Source organism: Dromiciops gliroides, chromosome 5, assembly GCF_019393635.1.
Source record: "Dromiciops gliroides isolate mDroGli1 chromosome 5, mDroGli1.pri, whole genome shotgun sequence".
Taxonomy (NCBI): domain Eukaryota; kingdom Metazoa; phylum Chordata; class Mammalia; order Microbiotheria; family Microbiotheriidae; genus Dromiciops; species Dromiciops gliroides.
Genome location: NC_057865.1, coordinates 198983189 through 199001294, shown reverse-complemented (window position 1 = coordinate 199001294; position 18106 = coordinate 198983189). Strand labels below are relative to the sequence as shown.

The window sequence follows — 18106 nt, the reverse complement described above, 5'->3', positions numbered from 1 at the left end:
TAACCGATATCAAATTGCTTACCATCTTGGGTGTAGGGGTGGGGAAGGAGGGAGAATTTAGAACTCAGAATTTTAAAAAATAAATGTTAAAAATGGTTTTTACATGTAATTGGGAAAAATTATTTAAAAAAGAAATGTCTGGGTTGCAGGGCTAAATAAGTAGAGGATATGTCATAGAAAGTGATAGATGAAATTTGTAATATACAATTTCTTATAAAAAAAGATTTCTATACTAAACTGAGTATGTATATTTATTCCTCCTTCTTTGAGCCAGTTTGATGAGAGTGAGATTCTTTGCCTGTCACCCCTTGAATGCCTTTTTGTGTGTGAGATAATTTTCCCCATTCTTCCTTATGCTTCCCCCTTCTCTTAGTACACCTATCTTTTTTACCCTTTCATATTTTTTTGAGATTATCCCAACATAATCAACTCATACCCATGCCCTCTGTCTGTGTAGATTATGTAGTTTCCTTCTAATGGCTCTAATAATGATAAAATTCTTTAGGAGTTACCTATGTGTAATTTACAATTCTAAATGTGGGTCCTAATCTGTTCCCCCAGTTTTTGGGGAAACTGACTAAAATCACTGATAAAACGAGTTTAGGGTTTTTTTTATTTTTTTGTTTTGTTTTTTTTTTTTTTTGTTTTTGTTTTTTTTTGGCGGGGCAGTGGGGATTAAGTGACTTGCCCAGGGTCACACAGCTAGTAGGTGTCAAGTGTCTGATGCCGGATTTGAACTCAGGAACTCCTGAATCCAGGGCTGGTGCTTTATCCACTGCGCCACCTAGCTGCCCCCGAGTTTAGGTTTTTAAGGGCTCTTGCTCCCTTGTGACCAGCTGTGACCAAGAACTACACATAGGCAATAGAGTTGCTAAATAGTTCTATGTTCTACACCCACTGCCACCAAAGGATCCCCTGTAATCTCTTTCTGACCATTTGACCCCTTTCTTATGTTTGGGCTGAGAGCTCCCACCTCCAAGACCCATTACTGGTGTTGTTGCCATGTGCTCTCTAGGCAAAGATATTTCCTGCTGACCTCTCATGTTGCCTTAGCCTGGAAAAATGTCTCACTCCAACCTTTTGTTGGCTCTGCTGCTCCAGAATTTGATTTGAGGCATGGTTTTAGAGTTTTTTTGGGGGGGAATGTTGGGAGAGTTCATCTGGGTTGCTGTCTTCTACTCTGCCATCTTGGCATGCTTGCGTGCGCTCTCTCTCTCTCTCTCTCTCTCTCTCTCTCTCTCTCTCTCTCTCTCTCTCCCCCCTCCCTCTTTCTCTCTCTCTCTCTCTCTCTCTCTCTCTCTCTCTCTCTCTCTCTCTCTCTCTCCCTCTCTCTCCCCCTCCTCCCCCTTTCTCCCTCTTCCTCTCCCTCTTCCCCGCCCTCCTACTCCCTAACCCAAATGCTATTTTACAGGGAATGGAAAATGGGCAAGCTTGGCTGGAACACAGGAATGTGGGGGATACTAATGTAAAATTAATTTGGAAAGATAGGTTGGAGCCAGTTTGTGAAGGGTTTTAAATGTCAAACAAAAGAATTTACTTTTTCCTAGAGGCAGGAAGGAGGCATAGAAGCTTTTAGCATGGCAGAATATCGCTTTGGCAGCTCTGTGGACGATAGATTAGAGAAGGAAGAGAGACCAATTAGGAGGCTAGTGCAGTAATCTAAGTTAGAGGTATGAGGGCCTGAGATTGAGGGAGGTGGTGGATATTGAAGTGGAAGGAAGGGTATGGATGCTGGAGGTGTGGAGGAATTCTGTAGTCGTACAGTTGATAAGACTTGGCATCTGATTGGATGTGGGAGTGGATGGAGAGTGAAGAGTTGGGAATGACTCAGGTTTTGAACCTGGGTAATTCGATGGATGGTGATGTCCTCAAAAAACATAGGGAAGTTAGAAGAAGTGGGTAGGTTTAGATGAAAAAAATAGCAAGTTTGGTTTTGGACATTTTGAGTTTAAGATGACCAGTAAGATAATCAGGTTGAAATGTTTAATAGGCTGTTGGTGATTGGGTACTGGAGCTCTGGAGAGAGATGAGGATTGGAGATCTCTCTTCTCTCCTCTGTCCCTGTCTCTTTGTCTCTGTGTCTCTCCCTCTGTGCCCCCCCCCCCAAAGAAGCAGATAATGAATGAACAAATGAATTTAAAAAACAAAAAATTGTATTATGCTCTTAAATGAGAAGGACCTTTTAGGTCGGTAGGAAGAAAACTAGAAAAAGGAAAGGCCAAAAACATCCAAAGAGGAAATAGTATTTAGGCATGGAGCGTAGTCAACATTGTCAAATGCTGTGAAGAGGTCAAGAAGGTTGAAGCCTGAGAAAGAGCTATTGGAGTTAACAATTAAGAAATCATTGACAACCTTAGTGAGAACACTTTTTGTTAATGTTGGAAGCCAGACTGCAAGACCATGAGAAGTGACAGGGAGGTGAGGAGGTCAAGAAAAGTATTAACAGCTTTTCTACTAGTTTGAAAGGAAGGAGACTTATAGAGAAATAGCCTAAGGGAGTAGCAGGGTCTGGTATAAGGGTTTTGCAAGGATAAGTCAGAAAAGGCATATTTGTAGGCAGCAGATAAAAAGCTAATGGATTGGGGCAGCTAGGTGGCTCAGTGGATAGAGCACCGGCCCAGGAGTCAGGAGTACCTGAGTTCAAATCCGGCCTCATACACTTAACACACACTTACTAGCTGTGTGACCCTGGGCAAGTCACTCAACCCCAATTGTCTCACTAAAAGCTAATGGATTAGTGGATTAGGAAGAGGGGTTGATGGTGGAAGAGAGAAACTCTGGAGGAGATTGGAAGATATAGGAGGGGATAAATCAAATCTAAGTTGAATTTTATTCATTGTAATTCAACAATAGTTTTTCTTTTTTTATTGTTTTTTTTCCCTAATCTTTAAAAAATTTTTTTGAGGGGCAATGAGGGTTAAGTGACTTGCCCAGGGTCATACAGCTAATAAGTGTCAAGTGTCTGAGGTCAGATTTGAACTCAGGTCCTCCTGAATCCAGGGCCTGTGCTTTATATCCACTGCGCCACCTAGCTGCCCCAATCTTTTTCTTTTTCTTTTTTTTTTAATAAGCAACAGTATTTATTTTTTAGTTTTCAACATTTTTATAGGATGGGTTTAAAATTTTTCTCCCTCCCTTCTCTCCCTCTTCCCTAAGACAGCAAGCATTCTGATATAAGTTATATATATATACAATCATGTTAAACATATTTCCATATTACTCATGTTGTGAAAGAAGAATCAGAACAAAAGGGAAAAAATACAAGAAAGAAAAAACAAATACAGTGGAAATGCTATGCTCTGATCTGCATTCAGACTCCATCGTTCTTTCTCTGGATGTGGAGAGCATTTTCCATTATGAGTCTTTTGAAATTGTCTTGGCTCATTGTATTGCTGAGAAGAGCTGAGTGTATCATAGTTGGTCATCGCTTAATTCAACTATATTTTTCAACAAACATTTATTAAACTACCCTGTATAAGGCAGTGTATTAAGTGCCATGGGAGATACAAAGATTAATAAGAAATTATCCCTTTCCTTTTGGAGGCTACAAGTTTGGTAGGGAAAAAAGAATTCTATCTCAAATCTTCTTTGCTGTAGGCTTGGCTCTCTCCATGAGACCACCTACACAGCTTTTTGGGAATGGATACTGAAGTGAGGAGGTTTTTAAAAAATCAGTAAGCCAGCAAATAAGTGTTGAACACCTACTATGAGCCCAGCAAGATGGCGAACATTGGTGGGTGTAAAGCACGGCACCCATTCTCACGAGGGAGGCAAGATCTTTATATATATCTGTATTGATATATATTGATATAGAGAGATATACATGATACCCATTCTCGTGAGGGAGGCAAGATAGGTAGACAGATATAGATATATAGGTACACACACATATACATATAGAGAGACTAATAAAAGGCAGTTTACACAAGTGCTAAATTGAGTTGTATCAATTAAAAATGTTATTGGGTTCAGAGATGGAAGACATTAGAATGGGATCTAGTGTTCAGGGAAGACTGTAGAGGAGATGAGATATGGGCTGGACCTTGAAGAGGTAGAATTTGAATAGGCAGAGAAGAGGTGAGGCTGAGCATGGGAGGGTGATGTTCTTAGGGGGTAGAATGGCATTAGTAGAAGAATGGAATCAAGAACCATTTAGGACTGTGAGGAGATTGTTATAACTGGAATAGACTGAGAGCAGAAGGAGATTGAGGTAAGATGAGCAGGGGCCAAGTGCTAGAGGTCCTTGAATGTCAGACAGAGGAATCTAGACTTTGTTTAACAGGTTGGTTGCCCGTCCTTGTAAGTTGTTTTGCTTGAGAGAAGTGAAGCCGGTTATCTAAAATAATGTGTGGGTGGGAGCCTCTGTTAGATATTTTTTCACTCACCACCCCCTCTCTCCAATCATGAAGGTTGTGTTTGTGGAATGTTTTGGATTGATATTAGAGTCTCGAGTTAGAAGAAACTTTAGAGTTTATTGAGTCCAACTTCATCATTTTCGTGGAATCACAGCTCTCACAGTTGGAAAGGACCTCATAGGGCACCAGGTTCAAACTGCACCCAAACAAGAATTACATCTCAACAAGGGGTCATCCAGGAAGTGGGGTGTGTGTTCGTGTGTGCTTGTGTGTGCGTGCATGAGTGGGGCAGGGTTAGTGAGTGTATCCCCTCTCAAGACTGCCCATTCTTTTTTGTTTTTTTGTTTTTTTGTGGGGCAGTGAGGGTTAAGTGACTTGCCCAGGGTCACACAGCTAGTAAGTGTCAAGTGTTTGAGGCCGGATTTGAACTCAGGGACTCCTGAATCCAGGGCCGGTGCTTTATCCACTGCTCCGCCTAGCTGCCCCCATGCCCATTCTTTTTGTAGGAAATTTTTCTTTATCTCAGATTGAGGTCTGTCTTCTACATTGTTAGCCCTCAGTTGACATCTAGTCTCAAATTGGACATGGTCTTTGGCCTATTATATAAGGTCATCATTTCTGTGTTTTTCTCTCTTTTTTTGCCACTTATTGACCCTGGCTCTTCTACACTAGAATGCTGTAGCTTGTTTAGGAGAGAATGAGATCAGACAAAATTAGGGGAGAAGGGGTGTGATGAGAAACTGGTGGGGTCACTAATGCTATCTGGGGGCTCAATTTGGAGAACAATGTCATGAAGTTGCCAGTAGGGGTGATTCTCCCCAGATCCAACCATTTATCTCACTCACTTTTCCCCTAGAGAGCTTAGACTTGACTTGACAAAATATGCTTTTCCAACAATATTTCTCTTTTTCACAGATTACACATTAATCAAACTTGAACAAAGGAAGAACAGGCTTGTAGTCTCCTAACCTTCTACTAGAACCCCTCTTGAGAGAAATGCTTCATAGATGAAAAAGGCTAATTCCCCCCCCCCCCCTCCCTTCTTTGTTCTCTCTCCCTGCTTCCCTTCCTCTCTGCTCCCCCTGGTGTCTATGTGTCTCATAATCTGTGGTACGGGAGAACTGATGTAACTCAGTGAAATAGTTGGCCATGGAAGTGACATGGAGAGACCTCAGCGTGGTCAGGCAGTTAGAGTAACCCAGCCAAGCTTAGGAGGCCAGTTGTATCTCCATGTCCTGCCAAACAAAGGGTTAATGCCCTGTAACCACCTTGTGGCATGGTTTACTTATTTATTTTATATTTATAAGCACAGTGTACTAGATTCTAAGGAGAGATTACAAAGACAGAGCATAAACCACCAAGAAGTCTGCTTTTCTATGCAGTGTCAGGAATTGGAATGAAACCTTGAAAAAAGGCCTAGTCTTGATTAGCAGCCACTCTCCTCCCTCCTGGCCCCTGCCAAGACTTAGGGTTTTTTAGCAAGGCTTTAATTTCTGTAGTTCAATCCGCAAATATTTTTTGCTATTCTTTTTTTTTTTTTTTTAGTGAGGCAATTGGGGTTAAGTGACTTGCCCAGGGTCACACAGCTAGTAAGTATTAAGTGTCTAAGGCCGGATTTGAACTCAGGTACTTCTGACTCCAGGGCCAGTGCTCTATCCACTGCGCCATCTAGCTGCCCCCCCGCAAATATTTTTTGAACATCTCGATTCCTTATGGAGTCCAGAAGCTACTGTTACAAAACAACAGCAGGACCCCAAGTGTTTTATGCAATCATCCCAAAACAGAATTCTAACCATTTTCATCTGAGGAAGGCCCAGGACCCTTTGCTTCCTTCAGTTCAGCAATTCAATGCAACAAGCATTTATTCATTACCTACTAAGTGCCAGGGGCAACTAGGTGGTGCAATGGTTCGAGTGCTGGGACTGGAGTCAGGAAGACCTGAGTTCAAATTTGGCCTCAGCCACTAGCTGTGTGACCCCATGGCAAGTCACTTAAGTCTGTTAGTGTCAGTTTCCTCATCTGTAAAATGAGCTGGAGAAGGAAGTGGTGAAGTACTCTAATATCTTTGCTAAGAAAACTCCAAACGGGGTCATGAAGAGTTGGACATGATTGAAACAACAGAACAACAACTAAGTGCAAGGTACTTCTCTCTTAGGCATTTTATTTTATTTTTTCTCTTAGACATTTTAACATTTATTTTGACTTTTATCAAGTACCTTAAATAAAGTTCTTATCATACTAGAAAAAACAGTATATTATGAAAATGAATTATAGGAGAGACCAGACCTTTCGGTGGGTGTCCCCAAGACTATATTTGAAGGATAATTGCTCTTTGAGGTTATTTAGAGATTCCCCTACTTCCTGGTAGGGCTCCCTTTGATCTGCTCAGACCTAATGGGGATGTTCAGATCATGATAGAATTTAGAACAGAAAGAGACCTTAGGATCATCTGGGCCTGTGTACCCATTTTACACATCTGTAAACTAAGGTTTAGTGAGTTGTTTGAGGTCATATAGTTTAATTAAAGTGTCACTATTAGACCCAGTGTTCTTCCTACCCCAATATGTTGATTCTTTTCCAGTTTTATTCATTTTAGCTCAATCATCTAGCTGTTCATTCTGTTTATTGTGGGTATATATGTACGCATGAGTTTGTCTCTGTGTATATATTTCTGTTTTGGTTTTTTTTAGTGAGGCAATTGGGGTTAAGTGACTTGCCCAGGGTCACACAGCTAGTAAGTGTTAAGTGTCTGAGGCCGGATTTGAACTCAGGTACTCCTGACTCCAAGGCTGGTGCTCTATCCACTGCGCTACCTAGCTGCCCCTGTGTATGTATTTCTTAGAATGGGCATACGTGACAACAACAATATGGTGAACAAACATTTCATGAATGATTATCATGTGTATGCGTATCTCTTTCTCTCTATTTGTAATTGTCTGGCACTTATTTAAGAAAAAAAATCTGTTTATATGACATTGGGAGATAAGCATTCCTAGGAGTCTGAAATGTATTTATATTCATATATATTTATATGTGTGTACGGACATAGTGTTTCCCTATGAGGGAATATATGTGCGATGGCAGGCCATGCCATCTGGTCTGGGTTATTGGTGCAGAATGGAGAATGAAGAAATCTATATAAAAAGCAATAAAGACAAGTCTATAAATCTGAGATTTTGACATTTTCCCTTCCTTCTTCATAATAACAATCAGCTTTTCTATAGTGCTTAGCGCAGTGCCCAGCACATAGTAGGTGCTTAATAAATGTTTATCGATTGATTGTTTTGAGGTTGTTTAATTCAAGCAATAACTCTATGAAGTAACGAGCTCAGAGATGTTAAGTGACTTTGCTTTGGTCACATAGCTGGCCAGTGGCAGGTATGGGGTTCGAATCTAGCTCTCTCCCCAATCCAAGTCCAGCATGCTCTTTACTAGACCTTGCTGCCTCTCTCTAGTCTGGGAGTTATTGTTGCTATCTGACCTCAGGCACTGCCCCGTCATGGTTTAGGGCCTTTTCCTTTGTTCTATCATCACAGGAAAGAGAGAATACGGCTTGTTGGACCAAGTCGTCCCTGGAGTGATTATCCTGTTCTTCATGATGCTTTCTTTCATGAAAGCCGACATCTGAGTTAATAATAATACATCTCTCAAGTCCTTTGCTATGAGAGCAAATTAGTTTATTTTATTTAATTATTTAATCAAATTATTAATATTTGTGAAATGTTTAGCACAGTACCTGGCACATAGTAGGTACTTAATAAATGCTTGTTTCTTTTCCTCTTTCCTACTGTGAGAAATTTAAGGCACTTGATGCACCAATTCTTAGTCATCTTCATGGTAGTTCTCTATGTCCTTAGGAGAGAATTTATAAATTTCCTGTCATTTCACAGATAAGGAACACTGAAGATAAACAAGGATAAGGACTTGCCTAAAATCACAAAGAAGTGAATGGAAGATCCAACCAAAATCAGTTCTTCACCTTAGCTCTCCATCCTTCTCCTTGCTTCATTTCTTTCTCATTTCTTCCTTCATCCATGTCACCTGAGCCCAAGGGTAGCCTCAACAACTTTAAAAGCGATTGCTGGCATGACAGCTGTAAGAGGACATTCTTGTTGCATAGTAATCAACCCCAAATGATCGTATTCTTTTGGAGATGAGAAGCTCATGTGTGTTATTTTCGTTTGATGGGATGAACTCTGATCTCTTTGGAATTTCTGTGTCTGCTTATAGCTTCTGGCCTCTCAAAACTGACTTTGAAAGAAAAGAAAAATTCCAGATAAAAATCAGAGGATCCCAGATTAGCTTTAGAATCTTTCTCATTATTAACCCTATAATTAGTGCCACACGATCTAGAGTTGGTTGTTTTGGGAGCTTAGAAGAGAGTGAGTGAAGAGAATGGGTAGCTGCACTATTTAGCTTCAGAACTTTTTTGGGTATATGTGTTAGATGAGACGATGAGGGAGAGGAAGAATTTAATACACACGTTAGAACAGAAAGAGACCTTAAAGATCATCTGGACTTGTCTACCTTGTTGATCTTACGCATATGGAGAAACTGAGACTTAATGACTTGTTTGAAATCACATAGCTATGAAATGTCAGTGTTTGAATAAAAACATGTCTCCAAATCTAGGCCCAGGATCCTTTCTGCTTGCTTATTTTTCTTTTAAAATTTTTTTCTTGTTGTGGTTTATTATTTTTTTAACATTATTGGTATTTCCTAATGACATTTGGAATAAATAAATCCTGTTAAGCAAAGCAAATTAACACATTAGACACATTTGAAAATGTATGCCTTCTTCCATACTCATAGTCCCATCTCCTCTCTGCCAAGAGGTGGGAGGTGTACTTCTTCTGTCCTTCACCTGTCCTTTTGAATTCATGATTGGTTATTGCATGGAACAATATATTGAAGTCTTTTGCAGCTGCTTTTCCTTGACATTATTGAGATAATCTTGTAAACCATTGCCCTTCTTTTATTTCTTTCTGTATAGTGACATCTTTCCAACTTTTTCTGAATTCTTTATCTTTCTTAGAAAATAGTAATATTCCATTATACTTTGAAGACATTAAGGTTCTGAAGGGACACATTTCTTTCCTCTATTAGAATCTTAGCAGTATATCATTTTATGGTACCTTTAAATTGGTTAAATAAATTTACCTTTCCAGGTTTCTCTGAACTCTTGTGTTTGCATTTCAAAGTTCCTGAATAGGAATTGAATAACTCTGCCCGCTCCCCTTCCCCTCCATCAGAAATACTTGAAATTTATCTATTTCACTATGGAATGGAAAATTCCTCTGAGTAAGCCCCAATGTGGGGACCATTCTTTCTGCATCTGGACTCAGAACCTTGTGGGCCTCTTGTGTCTCAGCACTCACTGGTGGTGGCACTGGGGCTTGCTTTGCTTGGGGGTCCCCCTTCCCTGATGCTCTTGGGCTTCTGATTGAAATTTTTGAGTTGGAAGAAGTCACTTGCTAAAGTTTCTTATTGGGTTCCTTGCTCTTTATTATTATTATTTTTTTTTTTTTTTTGGTGAGGCAGTTGGGGTTAAGTAACTTGCCCAGGGTCACACAGTTAGTAAGTGTCAAGTGTCTGAGGCCAGATTTGAACTCAGTTCCTCCTGACTCCAGGGCCAGTGCTCTATCCACTGAGCCACCTAGCTGCCCCTAATTATAGGGGCACTAATTATAGGGTTAATAATGAGAAAGATTCTAAAGCTAATCTGGGATCCTCTGATTTTTATCTGGAATTTTTCTTTTCTTTCAAAGTCAGTTTTGAGAGGCCAGAAGCTATAAGGTTCCTTGCTCTTTATAAAGTGTTTTTGTTGGAGTTGGTTTAGGGAAGCTGGACATTCAGCTTCTTGTTCAGCGTAGCCATTTCCTATAAACTTTCACAGTGGTAAGGAGAAGGGACTAAACTGAGTAGGTGCTGATAGTACTGCTATTGTCTGACTTTCTGGTGGAAAGGGCACTCCATAAGGCATCAGAAGATCTGGGTTCAAATCCTGGATCCGTCATGTATTGTCTGTGTATCTTTGGGTGTGCCAATAAGCTTTCTTTGGCCCCAGTTTCCCTCCTCTATAAAAGGATCTCTAAAATCCTTTACAACCCTAAATCCTGTGATCCAGTAAACTGCTTCCCTTGCAACTTCTATGTCCCGTTTTTAATCTGGCCACAAAGCCCTGTTTACCTTGGCCTCCTGGTAGAATATTGCCAAACTGAATAGCCTTTTCATTTGGGCCTGTCATGATCCAAGTAAGGATGTTACTCAACCTAAATGGGACCTTGTCAGGGAACTTGTAAATCTTGGTTGTTTGAATGGAAAATTCCTGGGGCTTCATGGGCCCCCCATTGCTAGCTGTGTTAGCCAGCTGGACCCAGGAGATGCAATCACAGCTGGATTGGCTCCAAGACCTGTTCTTTGTAGAAAGCAGGCTCTCTGGCCTTGTGCTTAGGAGAGGCTGTCTGGCAGTTTACTTGCTTGGGGTGAGTCATAAAGGTTTCTTTTCCTCCAGGCCCTGGGCTTAAGTCATTAAGGGTGGATTTGATTAAAACCATTTTTTTTGAGTTGTTTTTATTCTGAACTTAACAAACACCAAATAAGATGAAATGTACCATATACAAAGCACAGAGGACTAAAGAGGATGGCAGCTGGAAAACCGTTCCTCTCTCCCAAGTACACAACAAATTTAACATATTATTTTCAAAGCTGTCCTGCTTCTCTGTTTCCTACCGATTTTCCTTCTCTTCCCTACATTTTCTAACTGCTTCGATGACCCACTTTTCTGACTTTTTTCTTCTTTTTTCATTTTGGCAATCCTTTGGCTAGTTCCTGTGGTTGGTCACTGAGTTACATTTCTTAAGTCTTTATAATGTTGCTTTGATTGTATAAATTATTCTTCTGGTTCTGCTCACTTTATAGGCAACAAACAGTTCATATAAGTCTTCCCAGAACTGTCTGGGACTATCCGTTTTGTTATTTCTTATACACCGCCCCCTTCCCCCCCATACATCTAGATATATACACTCACATTATAATTTATTTATTTATTTATTTTTTTGGTGAGGCAGTTGGGGTTAAGTGACTTGCCCAGGGTCACACAGCTAGTAAGTGTCAAGTGTCTGAGGCTAGGTTTGAACTCAGGTCCTCCTGAACGTAGGGCTGGTGCTCTGTCCACTGTGCCACCTAGCTGCCCCAATTTATTCTGTTCTTACTCATTTGGTAGGTGCCCACTGTTTTTTCAGTTGTGTCACTACAAAAAGAATTGTTGTAAATATTTTTGTAACATATGAGTCCTTTTCCTTTTTCTTTGATCTCTTTGGTGTATAAGTGGTATTGGTAGATCCAAGGATATACACAATTCACTGATTTTTTTTTTATCCTGTATATATTTTGTTTGTACATAGTTACTTTCATGCTGTCTCTCCTTTCCCCCATTAGATGGTGAGCTTCTTGAGGACAGGGACTGTTTTGCCCTTTTTTTTTCATTCCTGTTTAGTATAGTGCCTAGCACATATTAGGTTCTTAATAAATGCTTGTTGACTTGGGCATAGTTCCAAATTGCTTTCTAGAATGTCTAGAACAATTTGTAGCTCTACCAACAATGTACGTAGTCTTTCTTCACACTGCCCCTCTAAAAATGGTCATTTTCCTTTTTTTAAAAAAAAAAATATCTGGGGCGGCTAGGTGGCGCAGGGGATGAAGCACTGGCCCTGGATTCAGGAGTACCTGAATCCAGCCTCAGACACTTGACACTTGCTAGCTGTGTGACCCTGGGCAAGTCACTTGGCCCCAATTGCCTCACTAAAATATATATATATATCTGCCAATCTGATGGGTATTAGGTATAATCTCAGATTTTAAAATTACATTTCTCTAATTTTTAGTGATTGGGACTATTGATTACTTGAATTTCCTCCTTTTAGAACTTCCTATTCATATCCTTGAAGTTTGTCAAAATAGAGAATAGCTCTTGTTCTTATATATCTGAATCAATTCCTTATATGTTTTGGATATGAAAACTTTTTTAGAGAAACTTATTACAGAGATTTTACCCCTACCAGATAACTTTTTCTGGTATAATTTTAAATGCATTGGTTTTACTTGTGCAAAAACTATCAATTTTAGTAACAGAATTAGAATTGTCCTTTTTATTTCCTCTGATCCTCTCTATCCCTTGTTTGGTCTGAACTTTTCCCCACTCCATAGATCCAAAAGAATGCCCTCTATGTTTGTCAAATTTGTATGTGATGTCACTTTTTATGTCTAACTCATAAATCCATTTGGAGCTAGTCTTGGTATATGGTGTGAGGTATTTGTCTAAAGTTAATTTCTGCCAGAATATTCTTCAGATTTCCTAGCAGTTTTTCTCAAAGAGAAAAACTTACCCTAGCAGTTGGGATTTTTAAAAATTAAGTTTATTTTATTTTTAGGCTGGAATTCTCTCCTTCCCACCCTTCTCCCCACAATGAGAAAAAAAAGAAAACCAAAACCCATTATAAATGTATAGTATAGGGGGCGGCTAGGTGGCGGCTAGGTGGCGTAGTGGATAAAGCACCAGCCCTGGATTCAGGAGGACCTGAGTTCAAATGTGGCCTCAGACACTTGACACTTACTAGCTGTGTGACCTTGGGCAAGTCACTTAACCCCCATTGCCCCACAAAAAACAAAAAAAAAACCCAAATAAATGTATAGTATAGTCATGCAAAACAAATTCCTGCATTGGTTATTCTTCTTCCCCCCCCCCCCCCAACAGCAATGACATAAAAAAAAACAAGTCAGGACTGAGTCCGTCACCTCTCTGTCTAGAGGTGGGTAGCATATTTCATCATGAATCCTTTGCAATTGTGGTTGGTCATTGTGTTGATCAGAGTTCCTAAGTTTTTCAAAGTTGTTTGTCTTTAACATATAGTTATTCTATAAATTGTTCTTCTGGTTCTGCTCACTTTATTTCTGTGACATTTCATGTCAGTCTTTTCAGGTTTCTCTGAAACAATCCCCTTCATTTCTTTCCCACAATAGTATTCCATAATATTAATATACCATAGTTTGTTCAATCATTGCCCAGTTGATGGACACTCCCTCAGTTTCCAATTCTTTTCCTCTATGAAAAGAACTGCTCTAAAATTTTTTTGTACATATGGATCTTTTGATCTCTTTGGGGTATAGATATAATAGTGGTATTGCTGGGTCAAAGGTTTTTACAACACCGTTTAATAGTTTTTTGGGCATAGTTCCAATTTGTTTTCTAAAATGGCCAGACTAGTTTGCAATTCCACCAACAATGCATTAATGTACCTATTTCTTCATAGACTCTCCTCTCAGCATTTGCCATTTTTCTTTTTTGTCAGTCAGTAAGCATTTATTAAGCATCTACTATGTAGCCATTGTGCTGAGTGCTTTTTTTGGTTGGTCGTCTTTGCCAATCTGCTGGGTGTGAGGTCATATTTTAGAGTTGCTTTAATTTGCATTTTCTAATTATTAGTGATGAATAGAGCATTTTTTCTTATGGCTGTCATTAGCTTGGATTTCTTTCTCTGAAAACCAGCTATTCGTATCCCTTGACCGTTTATTAACTGCGGAATAGTTTATATTCTTTAATTTGAATTACTTGCCTATATATGTTACAAATTAGAACTTTGTCAGAGAAACTTATTGCAGATTTTTTTCATTTGGGGTCTTTGGATTTATGGAAGTGAAACTGGAGCAGGGAGAGATTTGAGGCAGGAAGAACAGTGAGGAGTTTGTGTCAGTAATCCAGGTGAAAGATAAAGAATGCCTGAAATAACATGGGTGGAAAGTATCAGATGCAAGAGATGTGGTGAACCCAGAATTTGCAGAGTTTGGCAGGTGACTGGATGTGTGGGCTGAAGAAGAATGGAGAGTCAAGGATAATGCTGATATCACTAGGGGCGGTGGAAGGATGGTTGTGCTTTCAACAGAGAAAGAGAAGCTTGGAAGAGGGTAGGACTCAGGGGGAAGAGTAATGAGTTCAGATTTGCATAGTTTGAATTTACAATGTCTCTGAAACATCTAGTTTGAAATGTCTAGTAGTCAATTATCTTCATTACATGTAATGCTGGCTCTTTGTTTACCAAATTAATAAAAGGTCCATTTATTCCTATTTTGTTGAAAGCTTTTTCTTTTTTACATCTATTGGTAAAACTATGTGATTTTTATTGTTTTTGTTATTAATGAAATCTGTTATGTTTACAACTTTGCAATTCACCCAGCCCTATATTCTTGGTAAAATCTAACCTGGTCATAGGGTATAATGTAAAAAAAAATTGCATCAGTTTTCATTAGGATTTATAGTTTTCTTTCTCTGTTTTCTCTTGGTTTAGGCATCAAGATTATATTTGCATCATAGAAGGAAACTGGTAAGACTTTTTCCTATTTTTTGCAAGTAGTTTATATGATATATTTATGTGATATGATATGATTATATTATATATGATATGCTTGTTCACCCCCTCTAATAGATAATTACTGGATGGAACTGCAGGTCCAACACTGGTTCATGTTCTCTGCACGGGCTCTACCTCTGGTGGGGATGGACATCTCTTTCATAGTGACTTGCTTCTGTCTTTGTTCCCTGCTTAGTTCAGCAAACAGTGGCTGCCAGCCTCAGCCCCAGCATGGGAAGGCTTCTTCATAGACCTTCCTGGGTGGGTCCATTCATCACCAGTGCCCAAAGGCATCTGGCTCTCTTCCTGTCCTAAGCTGGGCTGGAAATGTGGACTCACTTGACTTTCTCTTTGGACTCCCCTGATAATCATTGATTTGATGCTCTTCCTCAAGCTTTGTTGGGATAGCTGTGCTAAAGAGTCGGCTGTACCACTTCCTTATACTCCATCATCTGGCTAGTTCTTTTGGATTTGATTTTGCCAATTGCATCCCTCTAACCTTGGCTGAGTCAGAGACCTGGAGGCTTCCAGTAGGAGACTGATGATGTGACAGCATTCAGGAGGGAGAGTAGAGCTGGATATGTGGATCTTGGGCATCATTAGAGGAGCCAGTGTAGTTTAGAGCAAAGAGAGCTGACCCTGGAGTTAGAGGACTCCCCTCTAGGCATTTACAACCCATGTGACCATGACAATTGACTCAGTCTCTCTCTGATTCAGTTTCCTCAACTGTAAAAGGATGAGGCTGGACCACATGGTCTTCGAGCTCCAAATCTAGGATCCTATGAACAAGATGTGGTTATTGAACCATAGGGAACTATTGAAATAACTGAGATTGTATAGAGAGAAAAGAGAAGAGGGCCTTGGAGGGGAGGTCACCCATAGTTAGTGGATGTACTATGGATAATGAGCCAGAGAAGGAGTGGTCAGGCAGATAGGAGGAGAATCGAGAAAGAGTAGGTTCTTGAAAATCCAGAGAGGACAAAATCACCAGATGGAGAAGCCACAAAGGAGAACACAATCCATGCTAGTTGCCAGTCTAGAGCCCTTGACCAGTTATACTTCTTTTGCATCCTTTCTACCAGAACTTCAGTGGGAAAGAGATTTCAGAGGACTTGTTCTCATATCTCCCCATCCAAGGAACATTCTGCTTTATTAAGTCCTCAGTCCCTTCCAGCTCCAAGATGAACATTTTTCACTGTTTATCCTCTTTTGGCTGTGCCAGTGGCTGTCACCATCAGCTTCTTCTGACACACCTGGGAAGATAATAGTTACAATTAATAATAGATGATATTGACGTATCAGCTAAATACTTGTGACTTTGTGGTTATCATTCTCCTCATTTTACAGAGGAGACTGAGACTCAGAGATTAAGTGACTTGCCCAGGGTTATGCAACTCAAATGGCAGAATCAGGGAATAGAATTGTGTATTTATTAATTCTGTTGTCTGCATGACCAGTGTGAGGTTGTTTGCTTGGGATTTTCTCTCTTGATTGTAAGTTCTCCGAGTCTGGATGCTGTGTTTATACTAGCTCATATTTACATAGGCTTTCCACGTACAGAGAAAGCACTTTAAATATATAGTTTCATTTGAGCTTCACAATAGTCCTGGGAAGCTGATAGTGCATATAGTAATAATTACATTTTACAGATGAGGAAGTTGGAGCTCAGGAAAATTAAGTGAATCAATTGAAAGAACTGGAGATATTTATCCAGGAGAAGACTTAGTGAAGGACATGAGTACAGGATCAAGGAATTAAAACTAGAAAGGACTTTAGAGTTCATGTAGTCCAATATAGTTATTAAAAATTATATGTATTTTGAACCACAAAACTCTGCCTTCTCACTCTTCTCATCCCACCAATTGAGAATCAAAGTCAACAAACCCTTTTACAAACTTACATAGTCAATCAAAACAAATGTCCATATTGGTCATGTCCAAAACAGTTTTGTCTCATTTTACCTTCTGAGTTCTTCACCTCTCATCATCAGTCCTTTGGAATTGTGGTTGGTCATTCCTTATACTGATAAGAGTTCCTACTTCTTTCAAAGTTGTTTGCCTTTTCCATTACTGTCATTGTGTAAATTATTCTCTTGCCTTTTTTCACTTTACTCTGCATCAGATCATATGAGTCTTTCCAAGTTTCTCTGAAACCATTTACTTTGTCATTTCTTACAACACAATTGACCCAATCACATTTCTATACCATTAATTGTTCATCCATTCTCCCATTCATGGGCACCCCTTCAGATTCCTGTTCTTTGCCTTCTCAAAAGAACTATAAATATTTTTTGTACATTCTTAGAGTTTGTTTTGCTTAGGATTAATCCCTCTCTTCATCTACCCTTCCATATTTTCCTAATTCCCCTTCTTTCCTTTCTGTTTCCATGTTGAATTAAATGTATTTTTGTACCGAGTTCTGTGTGTGTGTGTGTGTGTGTGTGTGTGTGTGTGTGTGTATTCCTTCCTTTAACCAGTTTAGATGAGAGTGAGGTTGAACTATCTGTTCCATTTCTTCCTCTTTGTTTGAATAGTGTTCTACTTGTTAACCCTAATTATGTAAGATCATTTTCCTTTCCTTTCCTTCCTCCCACACCAAGTATATTCCTCTTCCCTTCTCTTAAGATATCAAGACAAACAGGATTACTCCCTTGCCTTCTATCTAATTAGACTCTTTCTATGACCCCAGATGATGATAGAGCTCAGGGGGACTCTCTTAACTCTTGTGTTTTAACTTCAGAGTTTCTTTGCAATTCTAGTCTTTTCATCAAGAATGCGTGGAAGTGCTCTATTTTTTCAGTAAAGGTCCATTTCTTCCCCCTGAGGCATTATACTGAGTTTTGCTTGGTAAGTTATTCCTGGTTGTAAGTCCTTTACCTTCTGGAATATTATATTCCAACTTCTATTCTCCTTTATAATGGTGGCTATTAAATTGTGGATGATCCTAACTGTAGCTCTTTGATACTTAAATTTTTTTCCTTCTGGCTGCTTGTATTTTTTTTTTTTTTAAGTGAGGCAATTGGGGTTAAGTGACTTGCCCAGGGTCACACAGCTAGTAAGTGTTAAGTGTCTGAGGCCGGATTTGAACTCAGGTACTCCTGACTCCAGGGCCGGTGCTCTATCCACTGCGCCACCTAGCTGCCCCTGTATTTTTTGTTTGATCCAGAAACTCTGGGTTTTGGCTATGATGTTCCTGGGAATTTTTATTTTGAGGTTTCATTTCATGAGGGGACCAATAGATTCTTTCTTTTTCCCTTCCTTCCTTCCTTCCTTCCTTCCTTCCTTCCTTCCTTCCTTCCTTCCTTCCTTCCTTCCTTCCTTCCTTCCTTCCTTCCTTCCTTCCTTC

The 18106-nt window shown here is 39.7% G+C and overlaps 1 protein-coding gene across 3 annotated transcripts in view; it reads left to right on the top strand.

Annotated features, from left to right (window-relative positions):
* TSPAN9 (tetraspanin 9) overlaps positions 1-18106 on the top strand; it is a 263849-nt gene that overhangs the window by 11229 nt on the left and 234514 nt on the right. For all 3 annotated transcript variants that reach the window (XM_043968600.1, XM_043968602.1, XM_043968599.1), the window contains exon 3: positions 14699-14734. The gene's annotated coding sequence lies outside the window, so the exon portion shown is untranslated. The remainder of the gene's footprint in view (positions 1-14698; positions 14735-18106) is intronic.